The sequence below is a fragment of the Cydia splendana genome, chromosome 10 (assembly GCF_910591565.1).
Source record: "Cydia splendana chromosome 10, ilCydSple1.2, whole genome shotgun sequence".
NCBI classification, from domain to species: domain Eukaryota; kingdom Metazoa; phylum Arthropoda; class Insecta; order Lepidoptera; family Tortricidae; genus Cydia; species Cydia splendana.
This window is the reverse complement of record NC_085969.1, coordinates 166,660-180,211: the sequence shown is the minus strand read 5'-3', so window position 1 is coordinate 180,211 and position 13,552 is coordinate 166,660. Positions and strand designations below refer to the sequence as shown.

The 13,552-nt window shown below is 37.2% G+C and overlaps 1 protein-coding gene across 1 annotated transcript in view; it reads left to right on the top strand.

Annotated features, from left to right (window-relative positions):
* Positions 1-13,337, top strand: part of LOC134794100 (trafficking protein particle complex subunit 5) — a 273,621-nt gene extending 260,284 nt beyond the window's left edge. Inside the window, exon 6 of the mRNA XM_063765804.1 lies at positions 13,326-13,337. The gene's annotated coding sequence lies outside the window, so the exon portion shown is untranslated. The remainder of the gene's footprint in view (positions 1-13,325) is intronic.
* The last annotated feature ends 215 nt before the right edge of the window (positions 13,338-13,552 follow it).

Below are 13,552 nucleotides of genomic sequence, written 5' to 3'. Positions count from 1 at the left end.
GACAATTAGGCTCCCGCCCGCTTTAACGCTCTAACACTCCCGAATCTCCACAAATATCTACACGATTTTGTGTCTTAATGCCCTCGGAGTAAGGAATGGTATTATGTACATATTTTTGACTCTGACGGTGCTTTCTTACGGTGTTTTTCGTCAGGCAGTAGCGATCCGCTTACGCACAATAGGATAAACAAACGGTGGTAAACGGAAGCTCAGTTCGTTAGGCCACAAAGCCTGACAGCTCGGCTACCGATTATTATTTCTTTTTAATTTTCTTTTGTGACTTGACAGCCGATGGACAGCCAACGGTGTTACGCTCTAACTGTTTCTTGATTTCGATACTAATAGAAATATAATATCTATCTCTCAGATAGAATGATGGACTGTAAAGAGCTTTTGCTGTAGTTTTGTAATAGAATTGATACTTTTCTATGGACTCGTTAGAAACGCCTCGAAAATATTATGTCTTTGGGTTGGAAGGTAAGGTAAACATTTTATTGGAGAAATTAAAATACTGATGTCATTACCGTCACTTGTATTATGTCGGGGCCAGATCATAGAATTTTATTTCATGAAATGCCAATTTAGAATTGATTACTTCATGTTAGGTTAAGTTTGACATTTTCATGATGTGGCCATTGTGGCCAACCGATCATGTGATGAAATGATTGCAACATCATGAAATGATCATTTCTAAGATCTGGCCACGACAACTAGGTACCTATAGACTGGTTTTATTTTTCATAAAATCTATTTCGACTGGCAAATCATATTACTTTTTGGCAACCGGGTTTTTTAACCTAATTAGACCCCGCTGAATCCGAATTTGCCGGTTGCTTGATCGAAATCTTAACCGGAAGTGAGATATTTGACATTAAACGTCCCTTTTTTTAGTTTTTCGTAAATAACTCTTAAACGGTGGCGCATAGCAAAAAATGTTCTATTACATAAGTAATCTGCATAAAATTGCCTACAAGAAGGATTCAGTACAATTTTTCGCTAGGATCAATATTCAAAGAGATATTAACGCGGGAATTTTAATTATAATCACTTCTAAGGTCCCTTTTTTTAGTTTTTCGTAAATAACTCATAAACGGTGGCCAATATCAAAAAATGTTGTAAACGATCATAATCTACACAAAATTTTGAACAAAAATGATTCAGTACACTTTTCGCAGGGATCAATATTTAAAAAGATAATAAAGAGGGAAAGTTCTAGTATAATAAATTCTAAGTTTCCTTGTTTTTATTTATTCGTTAATAATTTGAAAAGTATGACTCATAGCAAAAAAATCTTACACATAAATAATAAACATAAAATTTCCTACAAGAAACATGTAGAACAGTTTTCGCTAGGATCAATATTTAAAAAGACAAAGCAGCGGGTAAGTTATAAATAATCAATTTTGAAACCTCATTCGTCGCCTTTGCCTCATTCATTATTTAAGTTATTGTTTATGTATTATTATTTGTATCTTATTAAGAATGGGCCAAATTAAAACAGTTTGCTTATGACCGGTGCTTACTTGCCGGTGCCGGTGCTACCATCATACTTTAAAAAAGAATAGATTGTAACAGTGCAGTTGGAGAGTGACCAAAAGTCCGAGTGACGAGCCCTCGAGTCCGAACATTTAACAAGCGTTCATTAGAGATCTGACATTCACCAAACTACTCAACTGCCATATATCTTCTTTGACCACCAGCTACGTATATTTCTGTTATTTCTTGTTGAAGTGTCTTCGTTTCATCTTGGCCAAAAATGCTCTCGTAGAATAATATGTCTATCCAGCTGTTCTTCTCCAGGTACCGATTCTCGTGCAGGATCTTTTTTTTGTTGATTCAGTTTTTGTTTTTATCTAAATGGCGGGGCAATACATTTAGGTATTCAGTTTTAAGCTATTCAACGACAGATTTGCGAGATCTACACCAACAGTTACCAGAGCCACTAGTTTTATCCAGGGGTCAAACAATGTTAGCAGCAGGCTACCGTCAGACGCTATACTCTTTATGAACACGGAGGACCGAATAACGAAAGATGCCAAGTTTTTAGCAGTTTTAATTGACCGAGTGGACGGCAAATAACGGAAGATGCCAGCCAGTGCCATCGCGCCAGTGGACGGCGAACTGAAACGATGATTCGAAAAGTTGAGAATGGATAATGTAGATTTCTTCGTTAACGTACGGAAATATTACTCATTAATATTGGGTACATAGTACGTTATTGATGACAACAGAGAAAAAAAACTTAGAGCACGTTTCATAAATTCAAGCAAACAGTTAACCTGTTAATGATATTTAAACTTTATAATGTCTTGACAATACTCTCGTACACAAAAATTAGGTACCTACAATACAGCTGACCACAGCACAGCATTTTAATATGCTTTAAATAGTAGGCACCTATGTATTTGGCAGTAAGGTATTTACTGTGGGCCGGATTTGGATTTTGATATAGACATCTATTAGATATCTTTTAGACATCACCAAGATACGATAACGATATGTTTAAGATCTAACCTGTCAAATTTGACATTTGCCCGATCCTGGAGATACACTTGAACGATTTCCACAGGATATGATTTAGAGATCCAATTCACATCTAATAGATATCTTACTCTATCTAACGTAAAAGTGACATTGGTTGCCCGAATTGCGCTGCAAAAGAGAACTAGTTGATATCTAAACTATAACGTATCTAGAATGGATCTAGTACGTGTCGTCTCTTGTGAATATCTTGAAGTTCGAATACGGCAGTGTGCCCAAAGCGCACCTTGTGAGAACATTTTAATTACAAACAGGACCTAAGTGATCATAAGTGATCCGCGAACAAAGTTTTGTGCGGAGCACTAAGAACTACTGCAAAAATTACTTATTGTTTACCGTTCATACCTCTTTAGTACGTCAAAAGTCACAAATTTCCCATCGATACGAAACAATTTAAAACTGTGAAGCAATCGCGCGCCCTCTGAAGTAAGAGGTGCTCGACTAATCGAGGGGGCTCAAGACAAAAGGCGCGGCCGCCACGCCACTCCATTTAACTCTATTTTGCAAACAGCTCTCAGCCCACTCCACTTTTAGAAAGCAATTCCTTTACATTTAACTCTGTTTCAAATTCTCTACGTGGGAATTTGGGTTGATTGGTTTATTAATTGTTATAATATAAATGAATCTAAGCTTAACCAAGGCGAAGTCAAGTGAGACTTGAATATTATTCTTTTATTTCTTTTAGTTCACTTGATGCTAAGAAATTTTATAACTTCAGCACTCGGCAGTTAATTTATATTGAAATAACGATTTATTTATCATTTGTTTTTAAAATTATATATTTTCTCACGAACGGGAACTTCCCGCGACATTTATTGAACCGATTTTAGGTAAGTACCTACCTATAGTACGTATGTATTATAAAATCAGCGGAATGGTGTCAGGTATTTTCAAATTGATGTAAAAATTTCAATTTACGAGAATTCCTTCTTTGAGTTCAGTTCAATAAGTAATATAGGCAATCTGAACTAAAACACAACACATTAGTGTGAACTGTCAAAGAAAAGCGGGCAACTTATTGAGAGTACAGTTACGTAAACATCCGCATAAAAACTGGAGGTAGTTGGTTCTGACTCAAAACTGATCATTTGTTTTACCAATGTTCTTAAACATTCAAGCGCAGAAAATACAAATTAGTACCTACCAACCCCAATCTTAATCCAGTAACTTTGTCGAATTTTGTAACCTGGCTCTTTTGCGTCAAATCCGGTAGTTCTGATTTTTGCAGACTTATTTATGATGTTGGCCCAATGAATAATACAAGTTTGTGACTTCGAGCGCCGAACGCAACTTTGTCAAATATCGAAAAACCCGCGAAAATTTCGGTTTTCTTTTAGATTTGGGCGATTATAACCTTAAAGGACTAGTTTTTAAAGTGGACTAAATTTGCTACAATACGAGACTAGAATTGTCTCTGTACATCTAGTAGTTTCCTAAATAAAACCTTTCAAAATATATCTCTAACCTATTTAAATATTATCTCTAACCTATTTAAATATGTATTATATAAATATAACCCAGATGAGTAGGTAATCAGTTTTTCCTTTTCGGCATAAGGCACCATGGACATGGACTTGTTACTTGTCGTTCTCCCAGACGTCGGCGTGCTAATAAGGCTCGCCATTGACAGCATTATAAATATTGATCAAGTGTCAGACTTATTGCCGCGCGGGGCGAAACCGCCAGACAACACGCGTGTTTAGCTTGTAAACATACCACTGTGGCCACTGAGTGCCTGTCACTATAAGGGTGGAGTTTTGTTATGATTTATTAGTAAATGTGGCTAATTTTCCGTGAATAAAGTCGGTTTAATTCTTTTTCGGCCAATAGGTTAATCGATTTTGAATGTTTAACAACTCCTGGATTTTATTTTTAAGAGTATAGTAGTCGAATAGGTATAGTATAGTTGTCTGGTAGAGTTCAACTGCAATTTTTCTAAGCTATATTTGGCGTGGCGGATAACTGCAAGTAAACCGTCGGTAAGTGTTGAGTGGACATCCTCGACCAATGGCGGCGAATTGGCGTCTTCCTGCCATAATGAGGATGCGCCGGCGTCGCTGATTGGCGGATGTCCAGTGGCAGTCCACTCCTGCGCTCGTCTTCCTGCTGCTCTACCTACTGCAGCCCGATTCCTATGAGAACACATATACACTGGCCTCCGCGAATGAATCCGCGTACTACAAATTCCAACCCCATTTTCATCTCCGTTAGTCGTTAGTGTTTGAAATTTTAAATTTCACAACATTCATTCTCAGTGACTGTTGTCACTAAGTGTAATAGAGCTTCATGTAATTAGGTGAATTATTTTACATTTAAAGGAATTTCAAGGCCCTATCTTCCATGATTTAGGCAGTCCGTTGTCTGTATTTTTATTAACCGTCGTTATTGATACCTACTAACTAGACATGCTAAACACCGAATATTTCGCCTTTCTGCCTGAGTCTGTTTGAGTTCTCGTGTTCGTGCAAAAAGCAAGAATCACCGTAACGTTAGACGGGGCAACGCGATCCCGCGACACGACCCCAAGAAAATTGCCCGAGAAAGTGTTGCAAGGGTGGCACACGAGGCGTGCCCTCAGTAATAGCGTTTTAATACCGACTTCCGGAAAAATTGATTCTTCTACCGAAATATCAAATTACAAAAAAATAGTTTGACGACCGGTCTGGCCTAGTGGGTAGTGACCCTGCCTGTGAAGCCGATGGTCCTGGGTTCGAATCCCGGTAAGGGCACTTATTTGTGTGATGAACACAGATACATATATACAGATATATCAATAGTTTTTTTCTTTTGTATCTTTTTAAGTTTTTACGGAGGTGTGCCAAGAAAGAGTATTCTATCTATATGTCTATATATATTTGTTCCTGAGTATTGGATGTTTTCTATGTATTTAAGTATTTGTATATTATATTTATCGTTGTGTGAGTACCCACAACACAAGCCTTCTTGAGCTTAACGAGGGACTTAGTAAAGAATCATGCCGAATTTGGCCTACGATTCGATAAGAATGCTATATATACGATAAATTTAATCATATTTCTTACGATCTCATACATAAATTAGATTCCAACGGACACTTCTTAGTAACGAAAATAAGTTAAAGAGTAATTAAACCAAATCAACACATCCCACGCCATTACATAGAATAAATGACATTTTATAAATGGACGTCTAGAGCCAAACAAAAAAGTATGGTAGTAAAATACTTTTCTACGATATTCCTGTTGATGCTAGAGTCTGGCTACTGAAATATTACCCAAAGTTTTGGCGGGAAATTCAAAAAATCTTGGGCTGGTCACACTGTGTGTAGTAGGAATTATAGTTTTGATACTAGAAAATATTTTTTATTTTCTGTGCACACGTAAGGTACCTAAGGAAATAAGTTAAATATACGTTGACTGCACTCAAAGTCAGCTCACATTAATTTCTACCACTATGTAAAGTATAGTCAACGACAAACACATATGATTACGTTCCAATGTTTTGATTTTATTGATATTTTCCAGAACTTCTAATTTATCCGTTTTTTTTTACACACTTGTCCTGTTTATGAAATTCAGGTATTAATAAATTGACATACTTAATCAAAGTTATAGGGAAATGTTAGAAGTTTAGAACTAGTACTTAAAGTATCAAAATATTAATAGAGCACCAACCTACGAAATTGTTTCCGACTTGTAAACATTGCAGTTTTTCGTTATAAAACGCTTCACGTCGACTTCGCACATTGTCGTAATTATTTACGAGCTTAAATAATAGGTTGCGGATGTCACTCGATATAGTAATTATTAATATTATTTAAGTACCTATTATTTAAAATAAACGCCCTTATAAACCGCGAACAATTTGAATGAATGACATAAATTGACAAGAGACTTTTAACTTTTTTTAAAAGCATAGACAATTGGTGATGCAACAAGGAAATATGTGTCAACAAAATTTGGCTAGCCAGACTCTAATAACCAACTAATAACGCTCACTTCAAAGGAAAACATTCATACCACTAACGACATACTGTTTTAAGCACTAAGTATCAAAATTGCAAAAAGAACTGCGATACAGTAAAAACTTTTTATTCCAACGACTTTAATTGGGAGGCACACTAAAAGCTCGAGAGAGATGGCGCTGCAAGCGACTATACCTTGTTTACGTTTCGTGTCAAGTGTGTGGTGTCGATTTTTTGCTTAATCCTTGCGATTATCTACTTAAAATGTACGCTTTAATAACTGTGCGTGAGCTTCAAGCTGAGCTTCGAAGGAGAAATGCGACAGTGGCTGGAAAAAAGGCTATTTTGATACAAAGGTAATCACTTATTATATTTGAGGTTATGTCTCGTATTTTTAGTGTTCATTTAAAATTTCCATGCTCAAGTGTTATCTTTTTTTTAGATTGGAGGCTTACGATCGTAACCAAAACTTTGGTGCTAATCTGGACGTACAGGAGGACCGATCATATGTGTGCCCGCCGTCTGATACTTTTAGAGATATTAACGCCGATTCGCCTATTCCCAACATCAGCAAGCATGAAATACAAGAATATTTTCAAAGGTATCTTAATAATTTAGTTTCTTGACTGTACATCACACTGTCCATGATTATTACTTGTTGACAATGTAGGTATATAAAATGTCTAATGTCTGCACTATTTTTCTACAGATTCAATACTCACCCAAAAGGACAACTGTTATACGAATCTCGTCATCTTGTGACGGCTCGTTACTCGTCCGATGGTGCGTACACCTGTTTACGTGGACAATGCAAAGCCAGCATGAAGAGCCTGACATATGTTGTTGATGTGAAAGTTACTCAAGAAGGTTCAATAGAGGAGTGCCACTGTGAGTGTGCTGCAGGGAGCGGTACAGAAGCTAGCTGCAAGCATGTTGCTGTATTGTTGTTAGGTGCGCACGATATAGTAAACAAACAGTATATATTATTACATCAAGTTTGCACTCAACAACTGATGACCTTTAAGAAACCTACAAAGGTTTTCCAGAAATCACCCATTGCTGCACAAAGTTTGCCAAGTAAGAGAATAAAAACTTGTAATTACGAACCCCTGAAAGAGGAGGACATCATGCAAAACTATGAGGACTATGTCAGAAATTTAGTCCTAGGTTATGGGGAGACATCTATGCCTCTACTACAAACATACGAACCGGCAAATCCTCATGGGATTGAATGGGATCACTCATATACTGAGGATACTATGCAGGAAAAAATACTAAAATATTTATTTCTTAATAACATTAGTACTGACCAAATCAAAGAGGTGGAACAAAAAACAAGAAGACAAGATGCTTCGCCGGATTGGCATAAAATGCGGTCCTGCAGGATTACAGCCAGCATGTTTTACACAGCCATAGCACCCATATAGGAAAAAAGGCTATAATAGACAAAATTCTCTCGCCTAAGCCAGTGCACACAAGAGCGGTCACACATGGAAAAATACAGGAACCGCTCGCTATTCAAAAATATGAAGCTGTATATGGGTTAGACGTGCAAAACTGTGGTTTGTTTATATCTCAAGAATATCCATTCCTTGCCGCCTCACCAGATATAGATATAGGAGAAGAGACTGTGAAGAGGTAAAGTGCCCATATGCTGCACGGTATAGCACAATAAATGAGGTGTCAGTACCATACCTTGAAAAGGTAAATGGTGATTTGTGCCTGAAAAAAAGACACCCTTACTATGCTCAAATCCAAGGGCAGCTTTATTGCAGTGCAAGAAAGTATTGCAATTTTATTGTATGCTAGACGGGCCCGCAGCTCCGCTCGCGTAAATGAAATAAAGAGTTTGTCTTATGTTTAGTTAAATACCGACATTATTATGTATTCAACCCTGCCCGGGTTTATAACTGTGATAAGGATTTCTTATTTGTCAAGTAGGTAGCCGTTATTTGGATAACTTAATTCGAAATTTTCTTATAACGTACGTAGGTATTTATTTAAAACTTGTTTTAACATAAAATTATTACTTATTGTTGTAAGCCTAGTTGCAAAAACGTTCATTAGATTATTTATTTTCCGCTTTAAGCCACGAATATGGACGACCACCACCCATAAATCGCCTTTTCATACAAACGTAGGTAGTCCCCATTTCCCTTTCTGGATCTTAACATTACTACGGCTAAGGTGACGCAACGATCCAAAGGACACCTGGCCTCCGATACCAGATCACGTCATGTTTCTTGCGATCTTGCGATAGCTCACGCCATCGGGCGTCTCCCATTTTGTTGTCCCAAGTACGCTCGTCTCCCATTCTATAACATTGTATTTTTGGCTCATCTCGGCAGCCCTTTCCCTGGACGAATGACAATGTTTGCCGGAGCCATGAAAATCAATCTGAATAATAATAACTCATAAAGAAATTTAAAACAATAAAATACAAATTATTAACACGATAATCATACGATAATATTAATTTGATTGATATGTCATAAATGGCATAATTCACTCGTATGGGCTATGGACTAAGGTTGAGGTTGGCAGCACTTTTTATTTTACTTCGTGTAAAAAAACTCAGAAATACCTGTATACCAACATGACAAAGATAATTTAGATTACTTTAACTTACGGATTATTTGGTCTAATCTGTAGCACCGCCAAACGAAAGCAACCGAGAGTTGCCGAGAAATGGTCGAAGTCGTAAAATGAAGATTGTTATGAAAATTTCTTTTCCTTATTGTAAATTAAATACGCATCGAAAGCGATAGTTTTTATGTTCTAGTTTTATTCTCATATGTAGATAATAGATTTAAACAGTTTTTTCTTATCATACGTGCGTTGTATTCGAGATACGTGTCAAAAACTTTTTTAGAAATTTGTAAGGCGCCATCTCTCTTCTTCGCTCGTTTTTTATCCCGTTCTGGTTTTTCAATTTTATATATATGATGATGATACTTTTAAGGACTTGAAAGTTTTATTTATAGAGCGGGATGATTCCTATATTAATGAGATGCTCTCAGGATTAATACACTTTTATGTTCATGACCTTGAACCAGCTATAATGAACAAATATTTGTATAAGGATTATTTGATGTTAATAAAAAACCATTAAAAAGTAACGTTATTTTATTTATTTTTCTTCATTATACATTCTCGAAAGTTGCAACACATAAAGCATACAAAAAATATTTTACTTGCTATTGGAATATAACTATGATCAAGTTCAGACTTTAATATTTTGTAGGTTTTTGTCAATCCAATAATCCTTTCTATATGGACACGTTTACTTGCAAGTTGTCTATCTTTTATGATTGTTAAACCTGGTAACTGTGATTTTCCTTTCAAAAAAGTAGGTATCTTTACAGTAATGTTTTTGTCTGCAAACATGTCTTGTACTGTAAATCCTCTATCTGCTAGTACACTGTCACCACTTTCACACTTGGACACTAGACCACTTCGTTCAACTGTCTGCCTGTCACTTATAGATCCAGCATATGCTTGTGAACAATACGATAGCAATCCACCTGGTGTTGCTCCTACTAACACTTTAAGAGTGTTTGCATGTTTATAATAACTACTCCACGAAGCTTGCTGAGAAGTTGGATTTTTTGGTTTCTGAACAGCTATTTCAGTTCCATCTAATATAACTCTAACATTTTCATCATATTGTTTAAAATATTGAGGCATGTAGTATTGGATCAATTCTTTACTGGGCCAGATATTTATTCTACTCCATAGTTGATGAATAAAATTTATCCATGATATGAATATAAGTATTTGACACAGTTGTTTCACTAATATTAAAAAACCTGCTAAGTTCAAATATACATTTATTCTGCCGTAGTTTCATTAGAGTGAGGAAAAATTGGTCTTCAATAGATAAGCTAGTTACATTGCTGCCAAAGTATCTAATCTTGGGTGCCATCGGGCTCAGTGTGGAGTAAACAAAATGGAATTTCTTGTATGTTTCAAAAGTATAGATTTGTCATTGTACAAGTAAATTGCACATGCATCATATTGTTCATTTGCCCCATCAGCATTTAGTTTTATATAAAAGTTTCGTAATTAGTCAATAAGTACCTATTCATTCAAAACATATTCACGTTCGCTATTCTATAAGTGTGCACACCTATCAAGTTATAATAAATCAAGTTTATCTCAAGAAATCGTCTTTCGTGTTCCAAATTACTATCAAGATATTCATCAAGTAAATGTTAGAGTTAGCAAGTACTCTAACATTATTGGTCCTTCGAAATCCATCTTCTGTGCTCCTTTCGTTTGAGGTCAGTTCGACTCAGTTGGCTTCCCACAAGCGGGTTCCACCGACTGGGTTGAGAAGGCAGAACTAGCGGAGCGCGAAGAATATTGAACCAGCAAGTGAGCAAGCAGTCATCAAGGTATCAAGTAAGACAACAAGGTCAACTAAGCAACAAGGCAGTTATACATACGCGAACAATCAAGAAAGCAAGAAAAGTGAACACGACTTATCAAGTGAGGTGATCAAGCAAGTCTACCACCATTCATTATCAAGTTCTTTTTTTTATTCATATTACCAATTATCAAGAAATTGTAATATGGAGGATCTGTATCAAAATCAGGTTCAACTGCAAGCTGCAATCAAGCAAGTGAAAATCAACTTTAAAAAAGATAGCCAAGATCGTAAGACAGAAGATTACATTAAGAGGAAGCTATATTCTCTCGACTTACACTGGGAGGAGTTCAACAGCAATGACGAAAAGCTACGTGAGTTTGACAATCCTAATCACATCTACTTCTGCAACAAGCTTTATGATGATACATATGATAACTACATACAAACAAGAGAATTAATTCAAAAGTCAATCCCTTCAACGTCCACGCCCACGGAAATAGCCAAGCCCAACCCTCTCAACATTAAACCGACCCCAAGACAGCAATCTGGAGCAACCAACCCGACATTGCAAGCACCCGGAAGCGAGACAATTCAGCCCGAACCCACATTTACCTCGCAAGGGAATAACAGCAAGCTAGATGAAATGTTACGCAAGCAAAGTAGCAATTTCAAGGCGTTAGCTCGAACGCTGGCTAATATCAAGCTAGACAGCGTCGCAGAGAAATGGGAGCTTGAAGATATCATAAAATCTCTGGACTCTCGCTGGGCTGCCATCGATTCGCTGCACTGGGAAATAGATAGTGAACTCGGGGGAACGGATGAAGACTACGAAGATACTTTTACCAAATACGAAAACGAGCATGCAGCAATGAAGAAGCAAATTAACAGCAAGTTGTGGTCAACATCGCACAGAGAAAAGTCTACCCCACGCCTAGACATCCCCGTATTTCACGGTCACTATCAACAATGGGTTTCGTTTAAAGATTTATTCACCGAAGCTAGCCACAGTAACCCATGTTTATCTAACGCTCAAAAGATGCAATTTCTGAAGAGCAAAATCAAGGGCGAACCAGAAAGACTCATACAGCACTTACCCATCAGTTCAGAAAATTATACTACATGTTGGGAAATACTAAACCATCGATATAACAACAAAAAACTAATATTTACGACTCACATAAACAACGTCATAAGCCTTCCAGTGATGCAACAAGCTACGTCAAGCCACGTTAAACGACTCCATGACGTCACAATAGAAAGTTTAAACGGTATAAAAAACTTAGGAGTCAACATTGACACCTGGGATCCAATTTTAGTCCATTTATTACAACAGAAATTGGACACCGAAACTCACAACGAATATATGACGGCTCTAAAACAGCCCAGGGAGTTACCATCATTAAAGGAATTTTTGTCATTTTTGGAGGGCAAATTTACAGCTATGGAGTCGTCACGGCGCAAGCAAGAAGCCGCTGTAAATCGAACAAGTTTGAATTCACCATCTACATCAAGTAATCAATACAAATCAATCCGTTTCAATCAGTATTTTACAAGCAACAATTAAGACTCCCGCCAGTAAGGCAGGCCTCGAATGCCGCCGCAAGTGCCCAGTTTGCCAGCAAGATCATGGAATATATTTTTGTACTGAGTTTAAAAACATGGCTCCAGGACTTAAACGAAAAACAATTACAAAACTTAATCTATGTAGTAATTGTTTATACAATCATAACGGCAAACCGTGCCATTCTACTAAACGGTGTCAAGAATGCAACGGGTATCATAATACACTTTTGCACGAGACATTTCACAATCAAAATGCAGCGTCGCTAAATACGGTCGGAAATCAAAGTCGACAACAAGGATTTGGGACTCACGTGGCACAACAACGTGAAGATGACTATGAAGACCCAAATATCCTTTTAGCCACAGCTATGATCAAGATCCTGGGAAATGATGGAGTACCCCGTACGATGCGCGCCTTAATAGATCCGGGGGCCCAGATGTGTTTGATTTCTGAAAACACCGCTCAACAACTAGGGTTGCCACGACAGCAAGGAAAGGGTGTGATCACAGGAGTGGGCCTTACGGATAGCACATGTAAAGGCATGCTGTATGTGACCTGTTTATCATCAGATGAAAAATATTCCTTCAACACTGAGGCCTTTATTATGAAGGATGTAACAAGAAAATTACCCAATTTCACCTTTCCCAAACCAAGATGGGATATTTTGGATACGTTACCTCTGGCGGACTCCAATTATAATATCAACAACACAATCGATATATTATTGGGTGCTGAAATTTACGCAACTATTTTAAAGCATGGAATGTACAAGCATGAAAATTCATCCCTTGTCGTACAAGAGACTCACTTAGGATGGATTGTTTGCGGGAGAGTACCGCAAAGATTCCAATGCAATTTGGTGTTAAATAACATCGAAGACATCCAGAAATTCTGGGAAATCGAAGATATACCAACACAAACACTCGACACCGACGAAGAAGATGAGTGTGTCAAATACTACAAGGAAACAACGACAAGGTTGGCAGACGGAAGATATCAAGTACGGATTCCTCTGAAAAAAGATGGTCTACAAAAACTAGGCCACTCAAAAAGTAAAGCTGTGGCGCAATTCCGGCAATTGGAATATAAATTCAACAACAATAAACATATTGCGCAACAGTACAAGTCATTT